Source organism: Phalacrocorax aristotelis, chromosome 2 (genome assembly GCF_949628215.1).
Source record: "Phalacrocorax aristotelis chromosome 2, bGulAri2.1, whole genome shotgun sequence".
Classification (NCBI taxonomy): Eukaryota; Metazoa; Chordata; class Aves; order Suliformes; family Phalacrocoracidae; genus Phalacrocorax; species Phalacrocorax aristotelis.
The window spans coordinates 134,946,191-134,964,581 of NC_134277.1; the positions used below are offsets into that span (position 1 = coordinate 134,946,191).

General features: G+C 35.3%; 1 long non-coding RNA gene across 1 annotated transcript; it reads left to right on the forward strand.

Moving 5' to 3' along the window:
• Nucleotides 1-1,124: 1,124 nt before the first annotated feature.
• LOC142053507 (uncharacterized) lies at nucleotides 1,125-14,415 on the forward strand. Its single transcript, XR_012659242.1, has 3 exons — nucleotides 1,125-3,659; nucleotides 4,805-4,936; nucleotides 13,221-14,415. It is a non-coding gene; the product is annotated as an uncharacterized LOC142053507 (long non-coding RNA).
• The last annotated feature ends 3,976 nt before the right edge of the window (nucleotides 14,416-18,391 follow it).

Below are 18,391 nucleotides of genomic sequence, written 5' to 3' on the forward strand. Positions count from 1 at the left end.
GAAAACTCAGATTTTCTCCTCTGAGTCTAGTTTTTAAAACCATGCTTTGAAAGTCTTCACAAAGTTTTTTTAGATGTTTAGAACTCTGATAATCTTAAATGGCTTAACTGACCATGGTTCAGATTTTGGTTATTATGTTTTGAGAATATTGTTCCGTTAGTGATTTAGAAGTCAGCAGCACTATGACATCAAATGTTTCTAATTAGATCAAATTACTCAAATGGCTAGTTTGTTTGTTTGTTTGTTTGTTTCTGACAACAGTGATTAACTGGTACAGTGACTGCTAGAACAGAATTTCATAGTGTTAGTATTCCATCTTAACTTACAAGTAATTTTCTATCAATAGTGTTATCAGTAAACCTCTTTGTGTATATGCTACTCAAAGAAATCTCAATGAGTAACTTAAGATATTAAACTGTACAAACTAGATCTGCCTAAAATAAGCAATATCTATCAGATGATCATTTTGATTTTGTTTCCCTTAAACAAAAAGCTGCTATTGAAGGTGAAAAAATGCTTTATTTTTTCTAATGGGATTTCTTTTCATTTCTCCTACTGTCATGATTTTACATGAAAGCAATTTCACATTTTTTTACAAAATAGGTTGAGGCAGGTGCCTAGAAGATGGGGAGAATGGCATACTCTGTTTCCTTGTGGTATATGTTAAATTTTTAAGAGCGTATTTGCCTGGGCTTCTGCTGGATTTAGTCAAACTCTAGATGACAGATAAGTAATCACTATATAAACATTTTTTTCTGTATCGAAGTTTAACCCCTTTTCATTCAGACTTCATGATTTCTGCATTTTTGCATATAGTATTTCTTGATAGCAACCAATATAGTAAAAACTATGCCTTAAATGAGAAAAGTCAAACAAAGAGCTGAATTTTCAGAGTGAAAAAACAGAACATTGTTTTACATATCATTTTAATACAGAATAAGACAATACCTAATAAAAAATTTCATTTGTTTCCTAGTTGCTATTTACTGTTACTGTTGTTCTATCAATAGCTATTATATTGTAGTCTTTTTTGCTGATATAGGACCATATGTTTTAAACATCTTTTAACAACTCTTAAAAGATAAAGCTATACCTGAAAAAGCTAAAGGATAGTATACCTTAGTTACACCAGTAAGCTCATTGTTGAGTGAAATGTATCCAAGTAGAAGTGATATTAATATCTGTGCAAAGTAGATTTAAGGATACATTGTCCACATTTGCCTCACTGCATCCCTAATATTTTTGGAAAATAGGGACTAATAACGACAATTCTGAGTGCCAAAAAAAGAAAAATATAGAGTTTCAAAAAATTAATTCAAAGTCTGAGAGTCATGTCTATGAAGACTCTTTCTTTCATTTCTCTTTATTATTCTTTAATCAGGACTATTGCTTGTAAATCATGTGAGATCATTCTCCAAAATGCATGCCAGTGAAAAATTTATTCCTAATTTGGTATAATCTCAGGGGACATTCAAGGCATCCACATGATATCTACTACCTAGTAGCAACCTGAATGAGGGGTTTGAGTATCTTTGTGTGCGCTGCTGCTCTACTAGTTCTGCTTAGGCAACCTTTTAGTTTCCATATCTAAAATACTTTAGACGCTACTGTTTTCACTTACTTTACTTTTCTTTTTGTTCCTCAATAATCTTTTTCTTTTCCAGGTTAATTTAAGGAAATCTGTAGAGAGCTACATGCAAATTCTTTGCTTTGAAATGAAAAGTTCTAGAGTTATAACCATTATGTACTTGTACAACCACCTGACATGCTACATACTGTATCCACTCTATAACAATTTATGCTTATGTAAATTAGGATGTAGAATAGTTGATGTCTTTTATGATACATCACTTCATGACTTTTACCTTCTAGGTCAAATATAATTGAAGGAATATCTTAGGCTTGCTAAATTGACTTTGCAGCACACGAGGTAACTACGCAATGAAGTAATCTTAATTTAGAAACAATATTATGATATGGAGGAATTCTAGTCTGTTCATATGTGAGAAGTCATGTTAGGGATAGAGAAACTACTTTGAAATAAGTAAAACCCTACACCTTACAAAACTTGGGAGGGAAACCATGTAGAGTAGTACCTTATTCCCTCTTTTTATGTTCTCAGTGTGCGGACATAATTTCTTTTACACTTATATGTTTAGTAAAGATCACACTCTCATAAGGGTACAGTTCCTGGAGCAGTTCCACAACCACTGGGAAAATTAAGGAATTGAAATATGCAATTTGTATTTTACTTTTTATGATCTATATTAGGTACACATTTAGATGGCAGCCAGTTAATATTTGATAGAGGGAAAAAGCTCTAAGTATTCAAATACATTATCCATATACCTGAGTTTTCATTTCCTTTCTTTGAAGGTATTTCCCAATAAAATATACAGTGAGTTTGACAAAGTCTTTCCTGTTTTGTGCCTTTATTGTTTTGGGGGAATATTAAGTCATGCTTGCAGCTGGGGAAGAATAGAGAATGAAAAAATATTCTACATTGAGAAAACATTGTGATTTTATTCAATGTTTGGTGATAAAGAGAGAAACCAAAGCTTGTCTAGCTCAGTGCATTCAGGCTAGATTTAGGAATATATCTTCAAAAGAGAAATCAAAATTATCATGTGTATGTATACACATAATGTCAATGGACCTGTGCTGCAAAAGAAAAAAAATGTTTATTAGTATTTACATTTGACGCCCAAAATATGTTGAAATTACTAAAATATGTGATTTAATTAGCAGGAGAGAAAGAAATGTCACACAGTGATATTCAAGGACCTTTAGTTATGCATAAATAACTGTAAATTAAAAATATGAGGTCAGATATTGCAGGCTATGACCTCGTGTATTTTAGTGTGGAGAATCTGTTTACTCATCAAGTAACGATTAAAAGGACCTAATACAGGAAGATCAGGTAATAGCCACTAAGATTTGCTGTGTGCAATGATTCAATTTTTTTTTCTTCAAAGGTTTTTGTTCAAAGGTTGAGTTTTATGAAAAAATATTAACAAGGCTGCAAGGGACCATTATTATATATATAGCACTAAGAATCTTTAATTCCTTCAGAAAGGAATATTCAGGATTTAAAGGGGCATAAGTTTTTGGGAAGGCAAGTATGTGTTGACAAGGTAATACTTTGTTTCATCATACAGCACTGTGTAATCTTTTCCACAGAAAGTGTTGCACATAGTTACAAATCAAAATATTTTAAAAAGCTTAAGTATCACTACAGACTGTACATTGTGATGTAAATAACAATTAGGAAAAAGCAGGAAAACTTATAAGGTATCATATTGTTATTGACACTTTATCAATATTTGAGGATGGGACAGTAGAAGATGATTAGCTGTTTGGTGAAACAAAAAAATCTGATTTCTTTGGTTGGCAATCCATTTTCATTGAATGCCCAGCAATTTTAGTGTCTTTTTTTCCCTCAATAATTTCTATGCTTTTGTCTCTCCTTATTCACATTCCTTTCTTGTTTTTAATTTAAAACATCTTGTGAGGTTTTCTATTATTTGATTATTTAGTTTTAGTTTTCCAGTGGCTCCAACTTTCCCTGTTCTAACTCCCTCCCATCGTTCTTCTTGTGTGTCAGGCTGAAATTGCTCTGAGGGGTCAAGGCATGTATGCTACCAGGACAGAGTATCATGGTGAGGTGTTAAGAATTTTGGGCTGCTGTTCTTATTCTGAATATGATATGTATAGCTTGATTGTCCTTGTAGTCGTCTGCATGAAATGACAGAGTGAAAGCAAGGATAGAAATGAACTTTTCTTTTTACTGAATCATTCAGAATTTTGCCTACCAAATTTAGCAGGCAAAAATGATGCTTCAAAGTAAATTCAAAAATTTTACAGTGGGTCGGTCCAAAGGCCATAAGATCTCTTCACTTACACAAACTGTTGTTTTCTAGAAAAATGTGTCAAGGACAAGGCCTTCTTGCTGCTTCTGAATCAGTAGGAAAAAGAGCTATTTCAAGTTTCTCAGGAGGTTTATGAAGATAACTGTACTATATTATCACATTCTACACTATACCAATAGTTTAGTTACAGATTTGCAGCAAACGTGTCTTTTCTTCGACACCTTCAATCGGTTTAATTTCTTTGTTCTGTTTTCTGTGCTGTACTTCCCTCCATATAGTTGTTCCTCTCCAAATCTTTCTTTCATTAATTTTTTCTTGGTCTTCCTTACTTCAGCAGGTCTGCTGTGGATGTGCACTGCACTGTGTATTTGACAAGTTATCTGAAGATATAGCAGTATAGTGTAGTATAGAGAGAGTTGAGTTAAATTTTAACTGGATTACTTCATCTCTAACTGCAGCCTATACAGAGCATTTTCAGTTCAGCAGCAGCTGTAAATCATACCCCCCCACACACACCCCACCTTAAAAAAAAGTGTGTGGGGAAAGCTCTTGCATTTTACTTTGTATTTCAACAGCTATCCTGTGACTGGAACCCAAACAATTTGATTTAAAACTTAACAAAGTATCCCCCAGTGCAACACTAGAGACATCCTTTTATCTGTAATGTTGATGAACCTAAAAATTAATGTTATGAATTCCCTGGTTCTGCTTCAAGAAAGTTTGGTTGTTAGGCTGATGTCTCACATCTGTGCAAAGAAACTAGTTTCACCACCTGCAACATCTCTGTAAGTAAGGACAGAGATGTCTGGTTTTCTGTAGTAAGTAAAGATGCCAGAATTTCTGCACATTAACATAGTTTTTGTTCTTTTCTTCTCAACCTTATCTTCTTGCTGTGCATATATAAATTTTATCTCTTCTTCTTTACTTAACACTAGAATGCTCAGCCGGTAGACTTCTGTGTGACAGTGAATCAACTGGCTGTATACTCCATTCCCATAACAGAATTAAGGGCACTGGAGACAATATGAAACAAAAACCTTTCAGAGGCTTTCCAAGTGTCACTATAGGTAAGTTTCTTCATAGGTTTTAGACTCTACATTTAAAGTGAGTGGAAAAAAGTTTGCCACTGATGTTGACAGTTCCACATTGGAGGAAAGTACTATGTATGTTTGACATAATTCTAATAATAGAAAAGCTTATTTCCTCTTTCTGTTATTGTAAATTTTGTTTCCACTCTTTCATTTGTGTGACAGTTATACAGCATATTTTATGTTTATTTTTAATTACTTTCAGCAGAAAGAGGTGAGCTATTTGCTCTGTTTCAGGTTTTGATATTTGTGTGTTCAAGAAAACAAGGAATCATGAGCACAATAATTTACTTTATTCCTAGTTACAAATCCCATCTCCTTTTTTCAAAATTTATTTTATTACTTTTCCCTGTGATTAAGTGTTCATTATTAAACAAAATATGTTTAGAATTGCTAAACCTAATTACAGAACATTCTGCAAATATGCTTTAAGCATCAAATAACTTTCCGATGACATTATGATATTCTTATATTGGTTATTCTTTTATTTTTACATTACATAACTCCAGACAAACATGATAGTATTACTTCAGATGGTGTAAAAAAAAGTCCCCAAATTCATAGTGAAGGTTTACTGAAAACTCGTCTGTGCATCCTTTTATATGAACATGCAATGTCCACCCACTTTTCAACATGGCCAGCAAGACCATGGTATTGTTTAAGACTGATATATTCTCCGTATCTAAAAAAATTATATGTTAACTATATAAATTAAATATACTACAAAGTGTGTGTGTGTATATATATATATGTATTTATGTTGTTCTACTCCTATTGTTTCTATCTGCTAGTTAGATAGAAGGTCTTAAGGTCCTTTAGCCAGTAAGACCAGATCAGTTTGTCCCACTATCCTGACCAAATATAGTAGTACATTTTCCTCTTCCTATAGTGTCTGGTTCTTTTCCAGTTTCCGTTACCAGCCAAAGTTTACTTAAAAAAACTGACTCAAGCTGGCATTCTTTTCTTGGTGTAGTATTAACTTTAGGTTTACTCTTGATCTATTCTCATAATTTTCTCTTTGTGTAAAATGGTAATGATTTGAAAGATGAAGGCAGCGTAAAATTTGCCTCTTCCTACACACCTGCACAACGGTATCGGCCTAGCATGGAGTTAGCTTTGTTCCTTGCTACCCGTACGGTGCTTTGCTTTGCATCTGTGGCTAGAAGAGTGTTGGTAACACACCAATCCTTTATCTATTGCTGAACTGTGCTTGCATAGCATCAAGGCTTCCTCTCTCTGCCTCATGTCCCATCAAAATAAGTATGCTAGGGGTGAGCAAGAGGCTGGGAGGGGACATAGTTGAGGCAGGTGACCCTAACTGACCAAAGGGATATTCCATACTGTACGGTGTCATGCTCAGCAATAGAAAGCTCAGGGAAAGGGGTAGGAAGAGGGGAAGTTCATGGTTGTGATCTTCATCTTCTCAAGCAACTGTTATGCATGTTGAGGTCCTTCCCAGGAGGTAGCTGGATATCTGCTTACTGATGGGAAGCACTGAAAGAATTCCTTTTTCTGCACCAGTTTCTTGAGCAGCTTTTGCTTTCCTTATTAAACTGACATTGTCTTGATCCACAAGCCTTCTTGCCTTCCTTTTATTTTGTCCCCATCCTGCAGAAGATGGGAGTAAGCAAGAGGCCAGGGTGGGTGCTGGCTGGGATCAACCCGCCACAGACTTTAAATGGGCAGGCAGTGAGACTGCATATATGTAGATACACACACACGCATACCTACATATATATGTAGAAATGGATTGGTGTTGAGTTCTGTTTATTGAACAGTTTTTGCAATGACTTGCCATTGGTATAGCGTGAAGCAAATCATATCACGAATTTAAATGCATAGAATCGAGAACACATTTTTTCCATCTGGAAAAAAAAAAACAAAACCAACAAAAATATTTACAGACCTCACTTCTCTACATGAAAAATCCATGACCTGAAAAGGGCACTTGTTCACACTGTGGTTATGAGCCTTAGATCAACATCTTTTAAGTAACTAAAGAATATCCCACGTCTTTTGGAAATAGAAATCCAATGGAAGTTTCCTATGGGGTATAGCTTAAAACCAGAGGTAGGAGATTAACAAATTAAACAAATCAGAATAGAATCAAAAGGCCAGTCCACATACTCTCCAACCATCGGTAAAACTATGAAAGCATATGTATATCTTAAAACATTTATGCACATATATGTGCATTTACTATGCTACCAAAAAATGTTTCTATTGCATTCGTTCTTCTAGGTTAATAAAATGGAAATTTGAAGGAGAGGTGAAACCCGTATGACATATCTGTCAAAATATTCATTACAAACAAAACTCTTTACACTTTTTAACAGTAGATGTTATTTTATGCACATGTTTTGATGTCAGCATGATTATCTTTTTGTCATTCCTGGTTTGTAAGTACTCTTACTTAATTTGACAGCATTCATTCTCCTTCTTTAACTTTTTTTAATGTGCATTTCTTCAGAAAAGCTAGCATTCTGTTGTCAAGTACATTTTTACTGTAGTAAGTAAATCATCACTGACCTTTTCTAGATTGTTTGCAACGTCCCTTATTTGACATTATTAACATGATGCAATTTATCGATCTTTTATTTCATTGTAACATTTAAGTGCTGTGCAATAATTAAAGTGCAGTGTATGCTCTAAATGTTTTCTCCCATGTTTATTCCTCATGCATTCTTTCTTCCATTTATTCCCCCCCCAATCTGTTCATTGTTTTTTGAAATTAACATCATTAATGAAGAAGTGAGAGAAATAAATAAGAAAAATATTAAATTTGATCTGAATAAGATCCCTAAGATGTCCCCTGTGTATGAGTTGCTTGACTAAAAAGATAGCACAGAAAATATCTCTGATTTTTTCCCAGTGTTTTAGTTTGGGACATTATACCTTAAAGTAGTACCATGCTGAAAATTACAAAGTTGGACTGAATAAGTATTTTTCAAAGGAAAATGTCTACACAGCTAGGCATGTTGTAGATCATGATTAGAAGTTCAAATTTGATTGAGTCAGGGTACAAAACCAGTTATGAACAAATGTAATATTATGTATTAAAAAGTAAATAGAGGCAAACATTTTTTTAGCTTGGGCAAATATATTTTTGAACTTTATTTGACAAAATGGCTCAGCACAGCTTAAAGCAGTATGAGAGGAGTTCTGAAATGGCACCTGCCTACTTATCCATTTGTAATATTGACAGAACATAGATTTGTAGTATGCAGAGTTGACAATTTCCAACCGGATGTTGAAGCACTGATCTACATGACAGGAATTGTGATCATTAGTTGCCATGCTTGAAAAGGATGTGGACAGATTCAATGTGGTTAGGTGCAATCAGTCCTGAAATTAATGCATAAATGGAAGAGACACTTTTTCATTATTGCCTACTTTGGGGGAAACAGTGGGTGCAGTACTGTCAGAGTTCAGACTGATAGATATTGATACAAATCATTTTTATATGATCTGCCTATTTATTAGAATTGCTTTTCTGCTCTTTATATGGAAGTCCATGATGCATTACATTCTGAACTTCCCAATGTTCAGATTGCTGTTCTCATTGCAAGAAATAATGAAATGGATTCATTACTTTATTCTTAAAATATTTTGATTTATTTTTGGATATAATCTTTTCAATGATTTCATATAACCTTTTGTTGTTCAGTTCATTTATTTTACTGTAGAAGGGGACACATTATACATATTTTGAAGATAAAAAATTTCAATAAATATTTTAAGAGTATGCGAGTACACAAACAGAACAGCGGAAAAGACCTGAGAAGATACAAAGTCCAAAGGTGTTTTCAGCATTAGTAAAACTCAGGATTGTTAATATCACAACAAACATGGAGGAATTATGATTACAAGCAATTATTTCTTGGATAAGCAACTATGAAACAGAAACATTTTTTGGTGTAGTTTTAGATTTTCTTGCAAAATCATGCTTTGCAAAACAAGGATCTCTCACTTTGAATCCAGAAGTGCAAAGCTGAATCAAATAATAATCAATTGGAACCTCAAATTTTGCATATGTGGGGGATTCTCCTTTACATATTTAACCTTTGAATGCAGCAGAAGGAACTGGGAAAGCGTGAGTGCTGAAAGAAACTACTCTGAGTTCTCTGGACACAAAGATATTAAAAGGAAATTAACATTAGTACAGTGATGCAAACAATCTGATTAATAATGATTTATTAGTCTAGGGCTGTAGCGTTACTTCTGGGCTTCAGGCCAGTATCTCTTTAGAGACTTATACTTGTGGAAGAAAAGACTAAAATATATCCCTCAGTGCTAGTCTAAAAAACAATCAAACTATTTTTAAGGTGAATACGGGATTAGAACACTAGAAGTAGCATCAGGAGGGTAAAACACTGCTAAGATATACAAACACAAATGTATCATTAATGCAAAACTGAGAACATTGTATGTCTTCAGTATTTTCAACTGGGTTTGGGTGTTTATGCTCGTAAGAACATTGCTTTCACCTCTACAACATTATTTTTGTGAGAGAGAGTTGTACATGATACTCTTCCAATTCTTTCCCATGCCTTTTTTCAAGCGTACAATATATGGATTATTACGCCTTATCTCTCTTGCTTCTCTAATAAATGATTCTTCCGTCATTTCATCTTAGATCTTTAGGGACTTCACTTTTTATCTTTGTTGTTGTTTGCTTAAAGTATGTTCTGTGACAGGTAAGGTGTTCTTCTCAGTGCTCACTTCATTAAATAAAGACCTGCTTATACATGCTTCCTCAAAATGAAAATTCCAACTGTTGAAGTTTTTTCTGCAGTATGCTTTGAACTAATTATTTTTTAACATCTGCTGTTTTCTTAGTGTATGGTAATTCTGTGTTTGCTATTGGAATCCACAAGCTCTGTATTTTCACCTTGAAGCAAGCAGCCAGAACTCATATATTCACGCACCGTAGCACAACAGTGAACAGCAATACCAGCTCAGATTCCCATAGCCAATACTAATTTGTTGATGCAGTGCCGTGTCTGGACTAATGAGACTTGATTCTCAGCCATTGTAGTTAGATAAAGGACTGTGCAAATATAGTCATGCTGTTTCTAAATCCAAGACTGACTTACTCAACACTAGCTTATATCTAATAATGGTCCACATTGTTTATGGACTTATATTAAAGTTTATACTAAAGAATATTTCTTGTGCAGTTAATGTTAGAATCATAGAATCATTAAGGTTGGAAAAGACCTCTAGGACCATCAAGTCGAACCATCAACCAACAATACCATGTCTCCTAAACCATGCTCTGAAGTGCCACATCTACATGGTTTTTTGAACACCTCCAGGGATGGTGACTCCACCACCCCTCTGGCAGCCTGTTCCAATGCCTGACCACTCTCTCAGTAAAGAAATTTTTTTCTAATATCTGATCTAAATCTCCCCTGGCACAACTTGAGGCAATTTCCTCTCGTCCTATCATTAGTAACTTGGGAGAAGAGACCAACACCCACCTTGCTACAACCTCCTTTCAGGTAGTTGTAGAGAGCGATAAGGTCTCCCTTCAGCCTCCTCTTCTCCAGATTAAACCACCCCAATTCCCTCAGCCACTCCTCATAAGACCTGCTCTCCAGACCCTTCACCAGCTTCGTTGACCTTCTCTGGACACACTCCAGCACCTCAATGTTTTTCTTGTACTGAGGGGCCCAAAACTGAATAAAGTATTCAAGGTGTGGCCCCACCAGTGCCAAATACAGGGCATGACCCTGCTCCTGCCGGCCACACTATTCCTGGTACAAGCCAGGATGCTGTTGGCCTTCTTGGCCACCTGATCACACTGCTGGCTCATGTTCCCTTTGGCCAGTTTGGGTCAGCTGTCCTGGCTGTGCCCACTCCCCTCCCAGCTACTTGTGCACCTGGCTTGATACAATGTTAACATATAAAGGAAAAGCAAACAGCCATATTCTAGGCTGAGAATGATTTAAAACAATGTAAGTAAAGTAAAAAACAAAGACAATAATGACACTGATACAGGGAACATAATATTTCTGGTAGGCTATTTAAAAGAAACTTTGGTCTGTCTTTGAACATTTTCCAAAGCTGCAATAGCAAGAGCTCATATTTCTCCGACATCCATTTTCATAAAGAACAAGACTAATGTTCCTTGTTAGACTACGTCACAATAAGATCTACTCTACATAACATTACTTTTATCATCAAGATCAGCACCGAGCAACTTCCTGTGCTGAAAATTATTTTGGCATGATTTAAAACAAAATGTTAATTAACAGCTTTCTTTAGAGGGAGAACATGGATGGCAATATTGAATTTGTTCAGATTTTCCAATAAGACAGCCTTCCAGGCTTCAAGAGCTTGCAGATCTGTTTAGATGAATAATATTTCTCACAACCGAGGTCTTCCTCTCTATGTAAGCTATGTAAGATCCATCCAAGGTTGAAGGAGGAAGCATTCATCAGAACTTGAGACATGTAGAATATAAATAAGGAATGAAGACTACATCTAGAAGGTTCCAAAAATCATGGAGATGCATGGGCAAATTATGTCTACCATCCATACTGCATGTGCAAAATCTGTTAAAATAACATGGAAAAATATTTGATTACATGGAAATTAAAGCAGTCATTTAAGCCTGTAAATTTTAATGTAGTTTTGTATCCTCTACACCTCCCACAGCTTTCTTTATCTTATTGCCTACTCTACTTCCTTTGCAAACTCCAATTTTATTTTTTTTTGCCCCAAAAATTTTTATAGGACTTCCGTCTTTGCCCTTTCCATGTACCCATCCACTTTGATTTGTCTCCTTTAAGAGGTACTGATTCTGGTTCACTCTGTTCTGGAAAGTGTAATAGAAATAAAACAATTTATGTTGAATGGGACCTCTGGAAGTCATGTAGTAAAACCTTCTGCTCAAAGAGGTTCAATGAGAGTAGGTTGCTAAACACTGTATCCAGATGAGGTTTGAATAAATGTCCTCAAGTGTATCTCCAAGGAACAGGGGCAACCTGTTCCTGTAACTGACCAAATTAATGACAAAAAAAACCCCTTAAATGTATTCCAAACTTCCCATGATATAAATTGCAACTGTTTTCTATTGTCCTGTCATTATGCACCCTAAAGGAGAGTTTTTGGCTCCATCTTCTCCATAGCTTCCAATTACGAAAAGAGTATCCTGATCAATCCCTGATAAGCCTTTTGCTCCTAAGACAGAAAAATGCCAGTTCTCTCAGCCTATCCTTTTCTGTCATGTACACCTAATTATCTTGGTGGCCTTACACTAGACTTTCTCCAGTATGTCAATGTCTTTCTTTTACTGGAGAGCTCAATACCGGACAGAGTACTCTAGATCTGGTTCCACAAGTGTTGAAAGGCAGGGGAGGAAGGGGGGTGGTACTTCCTTCTGTCTGCCAGCAGCACATTTGTTAATCCCACCCGGGAGGTTGTTGGTCTTTGCTGCAAGGGCACACTTCTGATTCATGTTCAAGTTGTTGTCATCAGGATCCCAAGGTCTTTTCTGCAAAGCTGCTTTTTATTCTGTACTAGATTATTCCTGCCCAGGTGCAGGACTTTACACTTATATTTGCTGAAGTTGATGAGGTTCCTGTCAGCCCATTACTCCAGGCTGTCAAGGTCCTCCTGAACAACAGCCCTACTCTCCAGCAGTGCGATTAGTCCAGAATCTGCACTGGGAAGTTCAGATGTAGAAAAAGGAATTTTCTGTGGTCCATACTTAATAGTTTCCCTATTCATTTTATAAAGGTCTTGTACTGTTTCTTCATTTCTATCACCTTCACCACCATAAAAGGGGATCAGTAAACAGAGATGCTTATGTCTCTTCTGACTTGAGACAGGTCCTTTAAACAGTGGACTTTTTGGTGTAGCATAGCTGCATGTTCTTGGCTCAGTTTTACTGAAAAAAGTTGTTGGCATAGCCTAAGAATGTAGACAAGCTAAAACTATGTAAGATAAAAAAGGTAAAAAAAAAAGACAATAGTATAATTGTTGAGACAGCAGTCATTGGCAGCTCAAGGACTCAAGAAGACAAATAATTACCTGAAAGAATATAAAACATTAAAAATCCCCTCAAAGAACTGGATGGTTCTTTCCCACCTGGCATATGACCACCTGGTCACAGAGATTCATTGGTTGTGTCATTGGGCTTTGTGAGCAAATTAATGCTTGGTCTAAATGGTAGTAATTCCAGACACTTTGCCTTTAAGCATTAACCAATAAACAATTTTACTGTACTTGTAAGTTGTGTTTATCTTGCTTGCAGAGTCACTCTGTCTAGCGAAGGATATCCAAGAAAGAGAGACCAGAAGAGGGAGGATTACAAACCAGCATTACAAGAAGACTGTTGCAGACCACATAAAAGTTCATTCTGAAGGTCTTTATGTGCTTTACAGAGATAGCAAATATGAGAATATATGCTGTATGACTGCCTATTCCTACACCAAGGAGTTTCCCTAAGCACGTAATTTCCGTCTCCTTCTCAGCTTGGTTTCCTTTTCTCTAGCAAGTACGTATGACAGTTGGGAACACTAGTGGATGCCTTGCCTGCTGCACGTGAAGGACAAAATGCAGCTGTCACTTTCCTGGCAACTGAGAAGGCAGATAAAAGGCATAAACCCACCTCCTGCGACAATAAATGATTTCATTTTGACTGGATGAAAATTAAAAGAAAAAGGCAAACAAACAAACAGTGGAAAAGTTTACCACTCACTAAGGATCTCTTTGGTCTTCAGCATACCATTCTTCATCATCCTCAGTCTTCTGTTGCAAATAGGAGCAACTGAATGATCTTCCTTATTCCTCTTCTCTGGGGACACAAGAGCAAGGAGAGAGTAGTCTTCTCATGTCTAACGAACTGTTTCCTCTACAAGCCAGAAGATTACCTTAGAGCTGTTCTACACTTGCTTTTGTACTTAGTACTTGGACGAACACAGAACTGATTTTAAGTACTGTAAGAAAATATTTGAGCCACATTATTCATATAAATTACTTTATCTCTTGATTTATGTAATATGTGTGCCTGAAGTGGATGATTTGTTTCGTTGAGATCACTATAAGAAAAAAACCCAAACAATGTTAAAATTAAGCATTAATAATTCATACATTTTTAGACATTTGTTTCAGTTAAATAAAATAGAAATGTAGCCACATAAAAATCCATACAGTTTTAGGCTGATTAGATCAATAAAGTATGATCTCATGAAGGATTTTATTATTATTCTTCCTTTCTATGCTAACTGACTTCAGAAAAGCTGTTTCTGTACATATTTTGTGTTGAATACTGAAAAACTGTTAAGTGGATTTATTGTAAGATCATTCAAGCCATTTTATTAGTTCAAATGAACTTTGTTAAGATTTAGTTTTATATATAATTATAAAAATGACAAAAAATAAAAATAAACCTAAACATTCTCTCCAGATGATTTAACTCAGATAATATATCAGCATCAGCCTTCATAGTGGAATAAAAGGTTTCAGGTTCTTTTTCAAAAGCTGCTCATTTCATTAAAAAGTGTTTCTAGAACTTACAGCTGCAGAGGTGAATCTGGAGAAACTCATGTCACAATACCCATCTTAGTCCATAAAGACCTTGAAAAAGTAGTCATGAGGAAACCAGTACTTAAAGTATTACATATGTGCTAACTTTTTCCATGAGGAAACATGACAAGTGTCCTTTAAGGGGGGTTGGCATAAGAGCAGAACAAAGGGAACAAGTCTGAAAGCACAGAAAGAAAAGGGAGCTTAAAAACCCCACATGTACGTACAGTCTGACCGTCACCATCTAATGCCAGTGGCATTTTATTTTGCCATCCCACTAGGAAGAATTTAATCTTTAGGCACAGCATGGGAGAACTTCTAAATAAAGCTAACAAGACACACCTATCTATGTCATCTTAATAATACCCATATCAGTGCCTCTAAATAATCTATATACAGCCAGAATGAAAGATTAAAGTATGTGTTCATTAAATTTAACTGCATTATGAAGTTTGCAAAATCTGGAGCAAGACTGATACAGAGAAGGAACTAGTGTATCAATAAATTCAACATATTCACATTCTCTTCTGACTAAAGCAAAATATAATCAGACAATTTGAATATGTAGTACTGTATCCACATAATGATGTAGATTTTTACAACTGAAAAATAGAAACTGTGCTTACTGAAAATTATCTTGCAATGGTATTACATATGTTCCTGCTCCGATACTAAAAAACCCTACAAATTCAATATGTGTAAGTCCAATATTCTTCCAACTGTATCAATAGTGAGGAAGGTGAAGAAAAAACTAGGAAAGCTACATCCTGGCTTAAAAAAATGCCACCTGACTTTGAATTAAAACTGTCCTAGAATTGTAACCACTGTAGAATTGAAGTCACAACCAATTTTCACATAGTTAATAAAAGCTGCTCACAAATTGAAGTTGGGGATACGAAAAAAAAAAGAGATTTTTGATGCAGCTTAGTTGGAAGGCACATTTATTTATTAATGGTATCTCTTGTAGCTTCCTTTCCCTCTCATGAGGTGTGGAAGGTGCAATTTCAGTGACTCTGCTGTAATTCTTCTATAACTCTTCCACAGATGCTTTAATGTCAATCAATCCTGTCTCTCTGTAGTAGCTGACTGTCCCTCTAGCACCGCAATTCTATTCATTCAATTCATATTGAATTCTTTTGCTATATTAAAAGGACAGTTGGCTAGCATCAGGAAGACAGGGTTGATTGACTAGGCTTCTGTGCAAGAATTACAGTAGAATTACAGCACAGATGCAGAAATTGCAGCCTGCTGCTCCATGGAGAATCTTGAATGGAAATGGTGCTGGGAGAGAGGAATTGCACCTATCAGAGATATTGCTAATAGTAGGAAAGTCTCCCTTAAATTAATCCTCATTAAAAGCAATTTAGGAAAAAATTATGAAACCTAAACTCCATTTTGAAGTACAGTGGTTTTGAAAAAGAATACAAAATCCTTAAAAGATAAAGGCCTTTTTAAACTACTGTTTGAAAAACTGTTTTTCTAGGGATTGTAGTAATGTTATACTGTTCTGACAGCATTACTACTCCATAACTTTGATCATCTAAATATCAGGGATATATTAAAAGATAAATAGCAGGTTTTCTGAGGAGAAACAGTTAAACTGTATTTATTAAAACATAGTTTGGCATTTTCACCCTGATTCTTTCCTCCAATGAGAATTTAAAAATCACACATGCATATTTTCCTTAAACTAGTATTGCTGAGTTTAAATACAAAATAAGTAGACGTTTTAGGGGGAATTCAGATATATTATTATAATCCACAGACCAAAATCGTTTATTTTAAAACCAGACAAATCTTGAATTTTTTTTTTTCCAAATGGCTTTTGGAAGTGATTTAACAGAATTTTAATGCTTCTGAGTTAATAAATTTATGTTATCATAGTTATATTTTAAGATATTAGGATCATTACTGCATATGGGGGCATAGTATAATAATTCAAAAACCTCACTATCATCTTGCTTTAATTTGCTGTGTAATGAAATTCACAAAGGTATTGCCTACACTATGAGAGATACATTTAGTAAAAGATTTATATTATCCATCTACATCAGTATCTTCAAAGTATTTTTGCAGTATGTCATAGCTTTCAGCTGCTTCCATTTCATTTTGTGATACAGTAGTGATCATATATAAAACATGTATTAACTCAGTAGATTCTTCTTTCCAAAGCTTCCAAACTAGAATACTTGTTTCTACAACTTTTAGCTTACTATTATTGTTACTGTTTTTAACATTTTGATCCCAATTCTATTATCATAACTATTTTTTTTCTTTTTTTCAGTTTTAGACAATTTTTCTCCCTGAAATAAATAAGGTGTACTACACATTTAGATCAATAGGTAACAAAATTTAGCAGGATTTATTCTGGATACAAAGTACCTGCCCAGAACAGATTATATATCTAGTTTTTACAAGAGTAGTATGGGCTTTGATTAACTGTTGCCCAATCTAATAATACTGTTAGCAGTTCTCTGGTATCTTAGCTTATCCTTTTTTAGTATGGATATGGATAATGTTACTCAAATCAACCTTTGGAATATCTAGAAACATTTGATCTCCCTGATCATAGCTATTCTATGCATAGACATGTGACTGCCACATAGTTATGACTGGATAGATTAATGTTCTGCTTCTGGCAGGGGACAAAATTCTTGAGATCCTGAAATGTATATGTTTTTGGCAGGAAGACATGAAGACAGAGAGGATCCAGTGCTTGTTTGGTCTGGTGTTTATTTACCCTCACTGCTAAATTATTAACTCCCACTCTGGAAAGTTCAATGGCATTATTTCGTCTTGTGCTTGACTGTTTGAACAAGATAGTTCACCAAGTGACACTACATAATGCACTGTTTGCCTAGTCTGCACTTAGCATTATGCTTCACTCTGCAGAACTTCATGAGTTGAGAGAAATAGTGTCAGTCCTAATGGTAAGCTATATAGTTTCCATGTTTACATTTCAGTCACACTTCAGGCACACAAGAAGACTCACATCAGCTCTTTTGATGGGATAGATCTACAGCATATAGCTGCAGACTGGGAGAACCACAGATGATGTGGTTTTCCAAAGGATGGCAGTTCTCTTTGTGCTTCCTCCTCTATCTTTTCTCCTCCACTTTGCCGTACCCCACAGACCTCAGCCTCATGTCTCTTCACTGCTACCTCTGTTGTCCTGATATAGCTGTGGACTTGAAATGGGATACTACACCACCTAATGGGAAAGGTGCAACCACAGAAAGAGGGTTATATTTTTAACCCAATGAGTATTCCCATCCAGTTCATAACATGTCCATAGAAGGACCTAGACTGACAGAGTGTGGAGAGCGCAGAGCAGGGGGCAGGATGAGTCAGGTAAAGGCAACTTAAACTAACATTTCTTTTTAAAACTTGTTTTTGATTCCTAGCAACTTATTGCCAGCATATTGGACTGAGACAGAAAGACGGTGTCATGGTCTTCTAGGGAAACACAACATCCCAGAACCACAGTACAGAAATAGGAAACAGGTTTTTTTTCCTGGGAAATGACACTTTTACCATGACTGGCTTCTACCTTATCCAATAATTCTTTTAGTAGAATTGTCAACACATCATAAATCATTTGATATGATACTATACTTCCTTCTTTCTTAATGAAAGTCTAGTAATAAAGGTCTAGTATGTATCTCAAATGAAACACTGGTAGAAACATTTATTAAGTTCCTTACTTGTTCAGTTCTAGCTATTAGCATGTGGTTTTTTTAAACTGTTTAGTGTCTTATAAAAGTATCTGGAAGCTTCTTACATAAATATTAAGTAACAGGGGTATCAGCATGGCACCAAGAATTGATCTCTGCCACAAAAATTTCATGGAAGAGGAAAAATTATTATCAATCTGCTTAAGACTTCTCTGGAAGAGAA